This window comes from Arachis ipaensis, chromosome B10 (genome assembly GCF_000816755.2).
Source record: "Arachis ipaensis cultivar K30076 chromosome B10, Araip1.1, whole genome shotgun sequence".
NCBI lineage: Eukaryota > Viridiplantae > Streptophyta > Magnoliopsida > Fabales > Fabaceae > Arachis > Arachis ipaensis.
The window spans coordinates 88,916,548-88,932,285 of NC_029794.2; the positions used below are offsets into that span (position 1 = coordinate 88,916,548).

Here is a 15,738-nt window from a genome sequence, read left to right on the forward strand (position 1 = left end):
AAAAGGGGCTTTTCAAAGTTATTGGAAATGTTAAGTCTCAATAACGTGTGCGAATGACTTAGAGGCAACGTTAGTGGCAACGTTTATGCCACTAACGTTGAAGTTAACGTGGCTTTTACTTAGTAACGTTAGTGAGAAAGTTGATTGTCACTAACGTTCTCGAACTTATATTTTCACTAAACGTTAACACCCCTAACGTCCTGAGCTAAAGTCTCTGCCCACTTCACATTTTCTCTCTGCAAGTAAAGCCAAGCCCAAATGAAGAAGAGAACTGCTTCAAACTCAAGATCCAAAGGCCCAAGACTTGAAGAGCCAACTAGAAGCTGAGAGAAGTAGTATATATAGGAGTAGCTTTGAATTGTTGAAGAGAGTTCTGGAAGTTGGAAAAAGAGAACTACTCTCTGTATTTTACTTTCTCTGCATTTTCTAGTTTTATGATATATTCTCCATCTCTGTTTTCATTTTCAAGAGCTATGAACAACTAAACCCCTTTCATTGGGTTAGGGAGCTCTGTTGTAATTTGATGGATAATGAACTTGATCCGGAGAATTGCAACATCTCCTAACCCCAATGAACTCCCCATCTCTGATCTTACCCATTCTCTTTAATTTTTGCCATTTACTTTTATGAGCAAATCCCCCATTCCCATTTACAGTTCTGTAATTTATTTTCAGTCATTTACTTCCAGTCCTTTAATTCTAGCATTTACTTTTCTGTTATTTACATTCCCGCCATTTTATTTTCTGCAACTCTCAACCCAAATTCTGGATTCGCTCAACTAGAACATTCTTCTAATTAAAGTTGCTTGATCAATCAATCCCTGTGGGATTCGACCTCACTCTATTGTGAGTTTTTACTTGACGACAAATTCGGTACACTTGCCGAAGGGAGATTTGTTCTGAGACAAGTTTTTCGTGCATCAAATACTTTTCAATTGGCGGCTCTTGATCCCCAAACAATTGATGAACCCTATGAGGCTGAGGATTTGGTGCATTAGGAAGTCTCGCTTCACCCCTATTTTGATTTGTTAGAACCTGTAACACTGCATTAAGAGTTTGATTCATTCCCCTCAATTCAGCTGCTAAGTCCGGTTGAGCCTCTCTTACTGCGGGGTTCTCTTGAACTCTCTCGCGGGGTATCTCTCCTTCGCGCCTATCAGCTATCCTTTGGCTCCTTGGCCTTTGTCGAAGCGCTCCAAGTGGCGAAGAAACTGCCCTATTGGATTCAGCAGTATCAGGAGCACCAACAGTTCCACCATGTCTTTTCTTAGGTGGCATCTTCCACCTATCGAGTAAGTAGAGCGATTGAATCACCAACGACATATGTATATGGATTTCGAAGACAATAGGACAGACAGAAAGAATTATGAGACCAAAAGATTGAGGACAACTTCCTATAGGCCTCTAGTAACATCACACTTTGTGAAAATGGGCCGGCTTCCATTTGCACAATTGTGATCTTACTAAAGAACACTTGCTCCATATTACACAGGAAAACCTAAAGCTTTGATACCACTTTGTCATGACCCGAACCAAGCCATGACTGGCGCTCAAAGGACAAGTCCCTCAGCAAGCCAAACGACCAAATTTTCAGAAAAACGGACAGAATCTCCTCTGTTTCTAGGACCTTACCAACATAAATATTAACTCCATGTATTAATAATAAACCTCCATTTCCAAGACAACAACAACAACATACTCCAAATTATATCCACAACCAAATATATCCAAAATACGCATCATATATATATATATCAAGTTGATAACTAGAGTATATAGTTAAAACTATAAGTCTTACATAACCAAATCATAATCACTACCTAAACAATTCAAGATTCAAAATAGCATAACCCACACGAGGATCCTGCCTGTGACATATGGAGTATTGACATAATCTAGATTTTGGGCAAAGGTTCTATTACATAATTACTTAGCCCTTGGAAAGAAGAAGGGCTCACCAAAATGACTAAGATCTACTGAGGGGCAGGTGGAATGGAACCTGGAATGACTCCTTTATCTGAAAAACATGGGAATATAATAGGGTGAGTTTTGCAACTCAGTGAGTAAACATTACATCTATAACCCATACGAGACAATACAGAGTTTACCTTGAAAATTATATTTCTTTTCAGAGATGAGAAATTCATATTAATTAATTATACAAAGAATAGATAAATAGTTAAGCGGATGAACTGAAATGGAAGTTCTCATTCTAGAAGTCAAATCAAATCAAATATTACACACATAGGGCGGCTCCACCTCTAAGGGTAGCCTTTTCCTCTAGTGTCCCTGTACGGTATAACAAATCCAATGTGTGGCCTACACGTTAGGCTAGCAACGCCCCTGCTAGCTGAGGTCTGAGCCAGATGCATCTAGGTTAACGTCATAACTGCCGTTAACTACGATTTTCTAGTCAGAGTCTCCCAAACCAATCCAAACCAAATCACTTATAAAAATCTCTGGTGCTTATAACATACTACTAAATTCCATAGCAAATCAATATATATAGGATTACATACTAAAATTTAATTAAAATTTACATAAGGTCAAATAAGAAAACATTTATACTTTACAAAATATATAAATATCGTCTCGTGTGTATTTTTATAAAATTGTAAGTTTCACAAATCAATATTTATTTTCAAAAATTCAGAAATCACAATAATATATTTAAAAACAATTATAGATATAATATCCACTCACAACTTGATTCCAAAGAATCGGAAGCAACTCTGAGCGCGTCAACGAGCTACCAAATGATGTCCAATAATTCTACAACTCTAGAAATATTACAATAATGATATTTGTGAGCTACTAATATTGTCAATTAACATAATCTTACTCACCTTGACAAAAGCCCCAAATTTTCTAACCCCTAATAACCCTAATTCGGATTTATATATACCCATAAATATAGAGATGACAAAAATTGGAGATATGGCTAATTACTGAGTCAAAGAGTTACCTTGAAGCCTCAATAATAACCGGAAATCAAAGTTGAATGCTTCCTTCACTCATTAAGTTGAAATTTTCTGATTTGGAGATTTTGAGAAAATGAGATTTGAATAAATGGAGATAGAATAGAGAAGAAAAGGAAGCAAGATGATGAAGGTGAATTTGATGATATTGAGTGGTTGGTTGCAAGGAGAAGAGATGAAAAAATCTAGTTGGTAAGAAAAGAGAAATGAGAGTTTTACATTTTGATTTTTTTGAAAGAAAATGAAAGGGAAGGAGAACAGAGGGGGAGAGGGAGTGTCGAAGAAGATGAAAAGAGAGAAAGAAAATTTTAAAGTGGGGGCATGTGCCCCCCACGTGTTCTCAACCTCTCTTTCTTTTTTTTTCCTCACACTCTCGATTATTACATTCTCTCCCCCTTAAGAAATTTGGTCCCCGAATTTCAAACCCATAAACTATGATAAGTGTGATAGTTACCTTTAGACTTAAACAAATACGGATATTTGTCGCGCATAGCGTCCTCCACTTCCCAAGTTGCTTCTTCTACCGAATGATTCTTCCAAACAACTTTCATAGATGCTATCTCTTTAGAACGTAGTTTCTTTACTTGGCGATCTATTATAGCCACCGGTTCCTCTTCAAATGATAAACCTTCGTTTAGCTCTATGGCTTGTGGTGCAAGCACATGAGATGGGTCGGAAAGGTATTTGCGCAACATTGATACATGAAAGACTGAATCAAAACCTTTAAAACTACGAGGTAAACCTGTTACAAAATCCATTGTAATCCTTTCCCACTTCCATTCAGGTATCTCAATCTGTTGTAATAACCCAGCAGGTCTTTGATGTTCAGCTTTAACTTGTTGGCAAGTTAAGCAATGAGAAACAAAAACTCCTATGTCTTTCTTCATACCTTCCCACCAAAATAATTGTTTCAAATCTTGATACATCTTATTGGAGCCTGGATGAACGGTATACTTAGAATTGTGAGCCTCCTCCAAAATAGCTTTCTTCAAGTCGGGGTTATCTAGCACACATAAGCGTTGACCACAACGCAAAACATCTTGATCAAGAGAAAAGTCTGAGTTCCTCCCATTGCAAACATCTTCCATAAGCTTTCTTAGTTTCGGATCATCACTTTGTGCAACCTTAATCTGTTCTATTAGGGAAGATTGAGCTTGAACATGTGCTAAGAAAACTCCTGATTCTCCAAGGTCAAATTGAATTCCACCGGCCTCCAATTGATGGACTTCTTCAACAATTGGTCTCCTTCCAAGAGTGATATGGACCAAGCTACCCATAGATTTTCTACTGAGGGCATCTGCTACAACATTTGCCTTTCCAGGATGATACAAAATGGTACAATCGTAATCTTTTAGCAACTCCATCCATCTCCGTTGCCTCAAATTTAAATCCTTCTGTTGAAATATATACTTCAAACTCTTGTGATCCGTATAGATTTCACAGGTCTCACCATAAAGGTAGTGTCTCCAAATCTTTAAAGCAAAGACGACCACTGCCATTTCCATATCATGAGTTGGATAATTCTGCTCATGCTTCTTGAGTTGTCGCGAGGCATAGGCAATGACGCGGCCATGCTGCATTAATACACAACCAAGTCCTATCCGAGATGCATCGCAAAAGACTGAGAATCCCCCAGACCCAGAAGGTAAAACAAGAACTGGTGCTGAGGTTAGACAAGACTTAAGTGTCTGAAAACTTCCCTCACAAGCTTCTGACCATTGAAACTTCACATTCTTCTGAGTTAACTTGGTTAATGGTGCCGAAATTCTCGAGAAGTCCTTGATGAATCGCCGATAGTAGCCGGCCAACCCTAGAAAGCTACGAATTTCTGTCACTGTAGTAGGCCTTGGCCACTTCTGAACGGCTTCAACCTTCTTTGGATCCACCATGATTCCATCTTTTGATACCACATGCCCCAAGAATGTCACTTGATCAAGCCAAAACCCACATTTAGAAAACTTAGCATAGAGCTTGTGATCCCTTAAGGTTTGTAACACAATCCTCAAATGATACTCATGCTCCGTAGCACTTTTCGAATACACCAAGATATCATCAATGAAGACGATAACAAAGCGATCTAAGAAAGGTTTGAAGACTCGATTCATTAAGTCCATGAAAGCTGCAAGCGCATTCGTCAGACCAAAGGACATTACTAAGAACTCATAATGCCCATAGCGAGTACGAAAAGCAGTTTTTGGAATGTCTTCCTCTTTTATCTTCAATTGATGGTACCCTGAACGCAGGTCGATTTTTAAGAAACAGGTAGCTCCTTGAAGTTGATCAAACAAATCATCAATCCTGGGCAATGGATACTTGTTGCGAACAGTTATCTTATTAAGCTGATGATAATCCACACATAGTCGCATCGTTCCATCCATCTTCTTTACGAATAGAATAGGAGCTGCCCACGGAGAAGTGCTAGGACGAATGAATCCTTTCTCTAGCATATCTTCCAATTGAACTTTTAATTCTCGTAACTCAGTTGGAGCCATATGATAGGGAGGAATGGACACAGGTTGGACTCCCGGAGCCAATTCTATGGAAAACTCAACTTCACGGTCAGGCGGCATCCCCGGTAGCTCATCAGGGAACACGTCAGGGAATTCTCTAACAATAGGAACCTGATCAAGACTAGGCACTTCGGCATCAACATCTCTATCAACTGCCAGAAATCCTTAGTTTCCCTTATCCATCAATTGCATAGCACTCATAGATGAGATGATACTAGCTAAAGTGGGACAGTCATCACCCTTAAAAACAAAAGTTGAGATACCCGGTATGTCAAACTTCAGAGTTTTGGAGTAACAGCCCACATCAGCATGACAAGCTGCTAACCAATCCATGCCTAAGATGACAACAATATCTTCCATTGGTTCTAAAAGGATCAAATCAGCTAAGGTTTTAACGGTATTAATTCTAACAACACAAGACTGAAATACAACTCGAACCATCGTGGAGACTCCAAGCAGAGTGCCAATATGAAATGGGTGGGATAACAGTTCAGGCTATTTATCGAAACGAGATGCAAGATGTGGAGATACATATGAATAATGAGAACTCGTATCAAATAATACTCGAGCATCTAAATAACAAACTTGTAAAGTACCTGCCACCACAGCATGAGAAGCTTGAGCATCTTGACGTGTTAAAGCATACACACGTGTCTGACCTCTTCCTCTTTGGCTCCCTCCTCTGTTATAAGTCTGACACCTGCCACCTGCTCCTCTGCCACTAGGACCAGAAGAATTTCCAATGGACATAGCTGAAGATGATGGCATTGGTATTGTAGGACGTGCAATACCTGGAGCAAAGCCTCCTCTAGGATTTGGACAATCCCTCCTAAGATGACCAGATTGACCACAGCCAAAATATGCACCAGTAGCCTTGAAACATATACCGGAATGATAACTCCCATACTGAAGACAATAGGGCTGAGCTGGCCTTGTCTGATTTGAACCCTGTGCACTAGATTGAGAGGTGCTCTTAACAAAAGGTCTGGGATTCATCTCTTCTGAATTCACCAAGTACGGAGCACTCTTAGAAAGTCTAGTAAACTCCTTAGCATACTCAGTCACTGTCATATTCTCTTGCCTTAATCTTTCAAAGGCAATTGCATCTTCTGCTTGCTTGTTAGCTGGATAAAATCAAGCAAGAAACTCTTTAGTAAACTCTTCCCAAGAAGGAGGAGGAAGTCCAGCTGCTTCTTTGCTCTCAAGAAGAGACTCATACTAATATCTTGCTGAACCACGCAAGTTGTAGGATACTAACTCAACAGCCAATTCTTTGGTGCACTTAAGAGCTTGAATAGCTTTCTTTGCATCCTCTAGATATTTTTGTGGATCTTCATCCAATGAATCTCCATTGAAAGTGGACGAATTCAACTTCAAATACTTTTCAATTGGCGGCTCTTGATCCCTAAACAATTGATGAACCCTATGAGGCTGAGAATTTGGTGCATTAGGAAGTCTCGCTTCACCCCTATTTTGATTTCTTAGAACCTGTAACACTGCATTAAGAGTTTGATTCATTCCCCTCAATTCAGCTGCTAAGTCCGGTTGAGCCTCTCTTACTGCGGGGTTCTCTTGAACTCTCTCGCGGGGTATCTCTCCTTCGCACCTATCAGCTATCCTTTGGCTCCTTGGCCTTTGTCGAAGCGCTCCAAGTGGCGGAGAAACTGCCCTATTGGATTCAGCAGTATCAGGAGCACCAACAGTTCCACCACGTCTTTTCTTAGATGGCATCTTCCACCTATCGAGTAAGTAGAGCGATTGAATCACCAACGACATATGTATATGGAGTTCGAAGACAATAGGACAGACAGAAAGAATTATGAGACAAAAAGATTGAGGAAAACTTCCTATAGGCCTCTAGTAACATCACACTTTGTGAAAATGGGCCGGCTTCCATTTGCACAATTGTGATCTTACTAAAGGACACTTGCTCCATATTACACAGAAAAACCTAAAGCTTTGATACCACTTTGTCATGACCCGAACCAAGCCATGACTGGCGCTCAAGGGACAAGTCCCTCAGCAAGCCAAATGACCAAATTTTCAGAAAAACGGACAGAATCTCCTCTGTTTCTAGGACCTTACCAACATAAATATTAACTCCATGTATTAATAATAAACCTCCATTTCCAAGACAACAACAACAACATACTCCAAATTATATCCACAACCAAATATATCCAAAATACGCATCATATATATATATATATATATATATATCAAGTTGATAACTAGAGTATATAGTTAAATATATAAGTCTTACATAACCAAATCATAATCACTACCTAACCAATTCAAGATTCAAAATAGCATAACCCACACGAGGATCCTGCCTGTGACATATGGAGCATTGACATAATCTAGATTTTGAGCAAAGGTTCTATTACATAATTACTTAGCCCTTGGAAAGAAGAAGGGCTCACCAAAATGACTAAGATCTACTGAGGGGCAGGTGGAATGGAACCTGGAATGACTCCTGTATCTGAAAAACATGGGAATATAATAGGGTGAGTTTTGTAACTCAGTGAGCAAACATTACATCTATAACCCACACGAGACAATACAGAGTTTACCTTGAAAATTATATTTCTTTTCAGAGATGAGAAATTCATATTAATTAATTATACAAACAATAGATAAATAGTTAAGCGGATGAACTGAAATGGGAGTTCTCATTCTAGAAGTCAAATCAAATCAAATATTACACACCTAGGGCGGCTCCACCTCTAAGGGTAGCCCTTTCCTCTAGTGTGCCTGTACGGTATAACAAATCCAACGTGTGGCCTACACGTTAGGCTAGCAACGCCCCTGCTAGCTGAGGTCTGAGTCAGATGCATCTAGGTTAACGTCATAACCGCCGTTAACTACAATTTTCTAGTCAGAGTCTCCCAAACCAATCCAAACCAAATCACTTATAAAAATCTCTGGTGCTTATAACATACTACTAAATTCCATAGCAAATCAATATATATAGGATTGCATACTAAAATTTAATTAAAATTTACATAAGGTCAAATAAGAAAACATTTATACTTTACAAAATATATAAATATCGTCTCGTGTGTATTTTTATAAAATTGTAAGTTTCACAAATCAATATTTATTTTCAAAAATTCAGAAATCACAATAATAAAATATTTTCAAACTCCAAAATTAATGATTCAACATAGATATTGATAATAATATATTTAAAAATAATTATAGATATAATATCCACTCACAACTTGATTCCAAAGAATCGAAGGCAACTCTGAGCGCGTCAACGAGCTACCAAATGATGTCCAATAATTCTACAACTCTAGAAATATCACAATAATGATATTTGTGAGCTACTAATATTGTCAATTAACATAATCTTACTCACCTTGACAAAAGTCCCAAATTTTCTAACCCCTAATAACCCTAATTCGGATTTATATATACCCATAAATATAGAGATGACAAAAATTGGAGATATGGCTAATTACTGAGTCAAAGAGTTACCTTGAAGCCTCAATAATAACCGGGACTCAAAGTTGAATGCTTCCTTCACTCATTAAGTTGAAATTTTCTGATTTGGAGATTTTGAGAAAATGAGATTTGAATAAATGGAGATAGAATAGAGAAGAAAAGGAAGCAAGATGATGAAGGTGAATTTGATGATATTGAGTGGTTGGTTGCAAGGAGAATAGATGAAGAAATCTAGTTGGTAAGAGAAGAGAAATGAGGGTTTTACATTTTGATTTTTTTGAAAGAAAATGAAAGGGAAGGAGAACAGAGTGGGAGGGGGAGTGTCGAAGAAGATGAGAAGAGAGAAAGAAAATTTTTATGTGGGGGCATGTGCCCCCCACGTGTTCTCAACCTCTCTTTCTCTTTTTTTTTTTTCCTCACACTCTCGGTTATTACAGACTTAGTTATTGCCTAATTATTCCTTGAAAGTGTAAGGTTTAACCAAAAATTGGCACCAAGGAAATAACCAAGTCAATAATGAAGAGCTTACTTATTCATGTTAAAAGTGGAAAATAATCATATAAACATAATCCTTGTTCAAAAAGTAATAGAATTGATTAAAATCAAATTGAATTGCTAAAAAATTTCAAGGAACAAGTAATTGTATATATGATCATCTATGGTCAAAAGCTCATGATCAAGTAATATCATCAATTCACTTAATGAAATAGTCTATCCACTTAACAACTAACACCAAAAGAATAATCAAAATGGAATTTTCAAAACCATTTTGGTGTTCAAACAAGAGCAACAACTAAGTGCATAACCAAGATTCAATTTTCAATCATCATAAAAAATTACATAAACTACACAATTTTGAGTTATAATGCCTAATGAAAACAAAATTTAAGGTCTATGCTGATCAAACATAAGAATTAAACAAAAATTTTCATTCAGGCAATTTATCAAGCATGTGGTGTGCAGAATTTCAAAAGCAGCATATTTAGTTCAATGTAAGCAGCAGCCAACCCAGAAATTTCAACCACAGCATACATTCAATCCATGTACACAAAAATTAACTAACCTAAGTCTAACAAGATTGGTAAAAGCAAGATTAAAAAGCAATAAAAAAAAGTAATAAATAAAAGAAAGAACAGGGCAGGAGCAGGGGAAAGAACATGCGTTGATGAGAGGGAAAGAAAGAATGGGGTAGGGAGCAGTGGTGGCGCAGCAGCACAGAAATTCGCCGTTGCTAGTAGTTCGCTCGCTGGTGCTTGAATACGCGAAGCCGATGCTGTCGCAGAGACAGGGGTTCACACAGAAAGAAGAAGAAATGAGAAAGAGGGAAGAAAGAGAAGAAAGAAAGAGAGAGGGTAGGCGACGGTGGTCGCCGGTGGTAGGGTCGTCGGACAGACGAAAGGTGGTTGGTGGTGTTTTGGAGGCTGGGTTAGAGAAAGAAGAAGAAAGAAAAGGGTTGGGGTAAGCTGTTGAGGCGCGATTGATCACCCCTTTCGAATTAACGTTCGAAAAGGGCCTTGTGCGTACGCACAAGGCAGTGTGCGGGCGCACACTAGGGAAATCAAAGGGTTGTTCCCATGTACACTGGGTGCGAGTACTACGAATAGAAGGTGCGTTGAAGGTTGTGCGTACGCACAAGTAGCTTCCTTTTTTTTTGAGAAACAGGGTGAAGTGTGCGTGTGCACAACAGGTGTGCGTACACACAGTAAGAAAAGAGGGTAGGGTGCACACGCACAAGATGTGCGAGCGTCCTGGACAGAAGGAGTAATAAGGGGTGTGCGTATGCACAGGTCTATGCGTACGCACAGGTGACGAAAAATGGGAAAAGTGTGTGTGCGCATGCACAGAACTCTGTTTCTGCAAACGTTTTAGTGCCTTAAGGGCACCAACATGACATCCAAAACATGTTTTTCAAGCCCCAAAACATTATAAAACTCCAAAAACACATTATTCCACTAAGATTACTGATCTAAAATCAAAATGTAACTAAACTTACTAAGCAACATAACCAATTATTCAAGAAATAAAAGCTTAAAGAGAGAAAGTTAGAAGGATATTACCATGGTGGGGTGTCTCCCACCTAGCACTTTGGTTTAAAGTCTTCAAGTTGGACTTTTTGAGTGAAGCTTGTGTTATGGTGGCTTGTGCTTCCATTCTTCCTTGAATTGCCAAGATATGGTCAAATTAAGGACAAAATTGGGTGGCAATTCCAAACTAGCCTTGAGGATCCATAAGTGTTGAATGTTAAAATTAATGCCCGGATCCCATACTCTAGTTTCTTATTCACCTTCTTCTCGATCTTCATTTTTGCACTTAGATAAACATTGTCCTAAATCACCATTAGAACACTTGGAGATTCCCCGGGATCCACTCAATTGAATCTTGCACCATAGTTGAACTCTAAATGTTGAATTGGCCTCACTGATGATCTTTCTATTTCCTTGCCAATTGACATTCTTCTCTCCACCATCTAACACTCCAAGAAGGGTTTGAAGTTGATGATCCATCTTCAAGATGGCGTATTAATGTGGGTCTAGAAAGCTTGTTGGTGAAATCTTCACCCACTCAATTCGCTCTTGCACAAGTACCTTCACTTCTTGGTAGCTAAAATCCTCCTCAACCTCCTTTAAATCTTCCTCATCATCACTCGAGTCAAATATTGGAGGTTGTATGAAGTCCACATCAACGTCTCCTTCAAATTCAACGGAGGGAGAGTCATGAAGATCATCGAAGGGATTAACTAAGTTGGACAAAAATTCTTGAATGATGGAATCCACTTGATCAATTCCCATCAATCTTCATTTACTTCCTCTTGCACTTCATGTTGTAAACTCTCATCTTCTACTTGATTTGTAATTTTTCCTTCAATCCATACTTTTCACTTGATTCCACCCATTAATCCACAAGAATTTCTTAGTCGTGGCATGAACGCAATGAAGCTAACCGGTTTAAGATTTTCGCTAAGGTAGACATCATTTCCTCTTGCTTCTTCTGGAACTCTTGTTGTTCTTGAATAAGCACTTGGAGTACTTCTTGTGTGGCTTGAATAAGCACAATGATGAGTTGGGATTTGCACCGGTTTAGAACTTCTCAAAAACAAGAATCGCTTCATCAGTAGCATAGTCTATACCGGCAATTAAATCCCAAACATCAAAATTTAATTTTCCAAATACAAAATATAAACCGAGAGTAGTTCAACCTCGGGTCATTCTCCCTTGGAATACAATTAATATGTTACACTTTTGGTTGTGAGGGAAAGGGGTTTTCAATCAAAGAACGAAAGATTAAAAGAACTAAGAAATAGAAGAACTAAGAAATGATCAAAATTGATATTAATACAAGTAAAAAGGGAAACAAGATCAAAACTTAGTGAAAATGCTCTAAATGCATAGAAGAGCCTTGTCTTGGAAATGAGAATTAAGGAATCCTATCATCGTCATAACCAAAACTATGGCAATTATGATGAGTCAATCTCACTTAGTCAACCCCCTAACATCGAGGAGTAAGTCCAGCAAGCATAACTGACCTTAATCCATAAGTCCTAGCTATCTTACCAAATTAATTGGTAAAAATCTAGCGTCAATGGAAATAAGAGTCAACTAACTACCCAAGAATTGCCACTAAATGTCAGACATTATGACTCTAGTATCCGAGGAACTCATTTCCCAAGCCAAGGTGTGAAAAGCTACTCAAAATTACCAAGTGGAATTTTCCCAAACATTTGGTGGATATAAAACCAAAACATGAGAAATTGCAAAAGAAAATGAAAACTATAACCAACTATTCACAACATCAACTATAAACATTCAATCAAGCAAGTAGAAATCATTAAACATTAAATTCATCAATCAAAATTTCAAGAAACCAAAATTGTATATATAAGTAAAGTAACTTGAACCAAAAGAAAATGAGAGTAAATGTGATATAATTAAAGAGAAATTAAAGAGTACTTACAAAAGAGTTTATCAAAATCCAAGATGAAAACTTGAAACTATAAAATGCTACAATGAAAATTTAGTAAAACCCTAAGAGAGGATTTTCTATCTACACTACTCCTACTCCTAATTATGTTGTAAAACTATCTCCATGAGCTCTTAATCTCATCCTTCATATGTCTTCATTCTCCTTTGATATAGCACTCCAAAAGGCCTCAACAACTCCAAAAATTGGGCCAAGAGATCCCCAAAATTGCGAGCCACGTGCTTCATTAATGAAGTCACGCACAGGGACCTGTGTGTACGCACACTTGCTAAAATTTCTACTTGTGCGTACGCACAAAGGGTTGCGCATACGCACACTTGCTGATTCTGCTCTTGTGCGCACACACAGGTAGTTGTGCGTGCGCACACTTGTCTGTGTGTTTCTCCTTTATTTTCTTCATGTGTTCTCCCTTCTTACATGCTTCCTTCCACTTTTGCCTTGCCATTCGTGCCTCTAGGACCTGAAATCACTCAACACACATATCACAGCATCGAATGGAATAAAAGTGGAATTAAAATGATCAATTTAGGCACAAAAACGCATGTTTTCACATTTAGGTTTAATTTAGGGATAAAGCACAAAAAGTATGCTATTTTGGTGAATAAGTGTGAGTTTATGTGATGAAATCCATCCAATTCAAGCCAAAAATTATCATCAAATATGGACTCGTCAATGCACACACAAACCAGAAATCATAAAATTCTGCAACATCACAGGATTCAGATTTTGACACCAAACTTTAAACAGTCATAACTTCCTCTATAAAAATCTATTTTCTACAAACTTTATATCAATTTAAAGCTCTCAAAGCAATCTTTAATTTAAAATAAGTTTCATTCAATTTTAAGCTTTGAGGCTCAAGTTATGATCCATCAAAGTTCACTAAAAATCCATTTTTACCAAAGTTCACTAATTTCTTAAATCCTTAAAACTCATAACCAAAACCAAATCAAAATGACACCAAACTCCAATTTACCTCAGAATTTACCCTTTTGTGTCTCATTCTACCGACCTTACCAAGTTTCCGTTCACATTACCTAATTCTCAACTCCAATGATCAATTATATCATATTAAAATAATTTCTCACCCAACACAATCATCAATCACCATTGTATAACTAAGAATCATCATAATCAAACTCCTTCAACTTCAATCTCAAACTTCAATTATCATTTATCAACCTCAACATCACAATTCATTAAAATATTCAAATTCATCAACGCATCATACATCCTCATTCAACAATCTCAACAACCATTTCAATCCAACCTATCATATGGGTCACTAGCCTAAGTGTCCAGAAATATTGTATATTACATAGAAAAAACCGAAACCATACCTTGGCCAATTTCTAATATAAACTAAAACCCAAAAATGAGTACAAATCAAGCCTCCACAAGTTCTCAAGTCACCAAATCCACTTCCAAGCTATTCAAGTCACCAACATTCTCCATACAACACCAATTCAAGCTATATACACATAATCCATAACTAAATCAACCTAGGGTTCATTAAAATCACAATTTTACAAGGGTTGAAAATAAACTCACCTTATCTAAGATTGATTGGGTCAAACCCAATAGGAACCAAAGGCCAGAGTGTATCTAAATACCCAAAATCACAAAATCTCACTCAATACAAAATTCAAAATTTCGAATTTATGAAAGCAAAGGCTGAGAGAGACTCGTGATTTTCTTACCAGTTTCTTCAGTGAGTTTTGTAGAGCTCCTCATCGTGATTGCATGGCCACAAACAGTGCGACAATTGGAGCTCCATAGCTCAAGTTATGAGCTTGGAAAGGTTGAGGTGAATAGTGTTAATGGAACCCTCTTCTCTCTTCTCTTCTCATCTGTGTTATGTTGTGTTTGAGGATAGTAAATGGACAGATGGCTCATTAAAGAAGGTCTTATATGTTGGGCTTGAGCCCAACTTGGGTCCGGTCCAATCCGTTAGTATTTTTGCCCCCCATTTGGCCTAATTTCGGGCTAAACCTTTAAAATTAATGCCTAGTTTTCAATTCTAAATATTTTTCTAAGATTTTCTACTATTTTTATTATTCTCGCACAGTACCGGACCGAGTTAAGTCGGTACTGCCAGTTAATTGACCGGTTCACGTTTTTATGCAATTTTCCAAAAAAATTACACTTTTCAATTAAGAAAAATCTATTGAGTCCAAAAATCGTATTTAAATTTTTTAATTAATATTCTAAAATTTTGAACCTATTTCAATCAATTAAATTATTATTAATTTAGTTAATTAATTCGTGGTTCTTACAAGTTAGATGCTCCATGAGTACATGAATATGTGCAACCGAATTCATTTATGATGCGATGGTATCTTATGAATGTTAGCTATGTTGTGATTAGCTTTGATTTTCCGTTTGAATGTATGTTACATGCTATAATGGAATCTATTTGTTGTAGCTGAAGTTTGATTTTGAGGATGTTAATTAGCTGAAGCATGTATGCTTGCTTACATATATATCATTATAATTATTTTTTTATATAATTATGTAGGATAATTTTAAAAATGTTAATGAAGATTAAGATGTTTTTATGATGGTATATTGACAAAGATGGAGTAGTGTTAAGAATCAAAAGATATATAGTTGATTGATGACTTTTATTAGAAGATACTTATGTAGGATATAAAATTTTAATTTTTTTGTAATTTAATAGTAATAAACTCTAAGTATTCTCATGCATATTTTGATATGAGTATGCTTAATTTAATATGAGATGTATGAATATTTAGAATTATGATCATTCCAATACTTTTGGTTCATTATAAATATATTTTGCTTAAAGATCATTTTTATTAT

The 15,738-nt window shown here is 37.1% G+C and overlaps 2 long non-coding RNA genes across 2 annotated transcripts; both read right to left on the bottom strand.

Moving 5' to 3' along the window:
• LOC107622050 lies at positions 1,724–3,240 on the bottom strand. Its single transcript, XR_001616045.2, has 3 exons — positions 2,965–3,240; positions 2,703–2,779; positions 1,724–2,016 (listed from the first exon to the last, which is right to left on the bottom strand). It is a non-coding gene; the product is annotated as an uncharacterized LOC107622050 (long non-coding RNA).
• LOC107621976 lies at positions 7,812–9,261 on the bottom strand. The gene is made up of 3 exons (XR_001616015.2): positions 8,971–9,261; positions 8,709–8,785; positions 7,812–7,969 (listed from the first exon to the last, which is right to left on the bottom strand). It is a non-coding gene; the product is annotated as an uncharacterized LOC107621976 (long non-coding RNA).